This window comes from Bidens hawaiensis, unplaced genomic scaffold, assembly GCF_021521415.1.
Source record: "Bidens hawaiensis isolate Kalapana, Puna unplaced genomic scaffold, B.hawaiensis_p1.1 tig00012328_1, whole genome shotgun sequence".
Lineage (NCBI taxonomy): Eukaryota > Viridiplantae > Streptophyta > Magnoliopsida > Asterales > Asteraceae > Bidens > Bidens hawaiensis.
Window position 1 is genome coordinate 531422 of NW_027492003.1, and position 1735 is coordinate 533156.

General features: G+C 37.2%; 1 pseudogene; it reads right to left on the reverse strand.

Annotated features, from left to right (window-relative positions):
* Positions 1-373: 373 nt before the first annotated feature.
* On the reverse strand, positions 374-1045 carry LOC143540762 (putative receptor-like serine/threonine-protein kinase At4g34500 pseudogene; annotated as a pseudogene).
* Between the last annotated feature and the right edge of the window lie 690 nt (positions 1046-1735).

Here is a 1735-nt window from a genome sequence, read left to right on the forward strand (position 1 = left end):
ACCGTGATTGTCCTTGGTGATCATGAGCAGCACAGGCAATATCATCATTCCGCGATAATCCACTTGTTGCCTATCACAAACAACCAAACAAAAGGATTCTAGATTAGATCAGGCATACTGATGTTTCATAATTTAACCGCCACAACTTACTAGTTGCTTATCAAGAGCTTTCTCTAGTTGTTCAACAACCTTCTCCATTGTTGGGCGTTCACGTTGTCTCATCAAACATTGGTAGGAAACGGTTGCAAACGTTAGTAAGGATGCTTGATTTATCTGTTTCTTTAGATCTGGATGAATGATCTCATCTAACATTTTCCTTTCCCAATGCTTTTTGATCAAACTAGCTGAAAATTGATGCTCGTCGTCAGACTCTCTAACCCGTGCAAGCCTTCCACACAAAAACTTCAAACAATACAACCCCAAAAGAGTAAACGTCAGATTCTTTTGTGAGAAGACCAGTTTCTTCGTAGGCTGGATCAACATATCCGATTGTGCCACTAGCAGTATTCGAGAACAAAAAAGTAGACGTCATCCCAGGATTCAATTTGTACAACCCAATATCCGAGATTTTAGCTGTCCATTTCTCATCCAAAAGAATGTTGGAGCTCTTAATGTCACGGCGGCGAGATCCAGTACCATCATGAAGGTATTGTAACCCACGAGCAGCATCTAGGAAAATCCGAAGCAGTTGGATCCATGTTAGATCAGTGCTGCTTAAATGTTTGTCGAGGCTGCCGTTGCTTTCATACTTGTAAACAAGTAACCTTTGCCCATCTTCATAACAAAATCCGAGAAGTGAGACGATGTTTTCATGTTTATAAACAGAAAGTAACGAAACCTCAGTTCTAAATTCTTCTTCTTGTTGGCCATACTGAGGATACAACATCTTTATGACGATGTTGCCATGTTTACCAAATACGCCTTTATAGACAATCCCGAATTCACCATTTCCAATGACGTTCCCATTGGAAAATCCATTAGTTGCTTTTGCTAAATCTTTGAGAGGAATCTGCAAACAGTTCAGTACTTGTTCGACGGAAGACATGAGTTTTGAATCGAACGTGACGCAAATCTAGAACAGAAAAGAGGGAGAGGATTTAAAAGTCTTAGAACGAGATGACACTTTTTCTTAATAGGGGTGAGGTAGAATAAATTAGATGAACACGTTTTGTATAGATATAATATATTGATTCAAATGCTTTCCACACTATATAGTCATATAGACGGCTTTTAAAACAGACAAATCCATCAAAGTCTTTCGGCGAAGGTGGGTTCCGTGGGTAAACATAACATGGGTAATGAATTTACCGACCGGTAAGTGACCGAATTTACCAAGAGATCAGTGACGGAAAATGTCAATGATGGATCAACAATTTACTAATAAAAAAATTTGCTAAAAGGAATGCATTTAATCCTCTATTATATTTTGCATGCATAGTACTTTTTTCCGGTGAACTGGTGGGACCTTAAAAAACACGTAACCTTTTTTAATGATATTGAAGATAAAAGTATTCTACAAAAATTCATAGAATTAGAGAAACTCTTCTTATAGAAAATGATCAAGGAATCTCGGTTTATTTAACATACACACTTACCATTCATCCATCAAAAGAATAAAATGTGACAAAATAATTTTTACTCTTTTAACAAATTAACTTCCTATAGTGTTAAGTCTAGATTGGAGGTTCATTGTTTGATACTCTGTTCTAGAGGCCCACCAACTTTGTAAGGACAT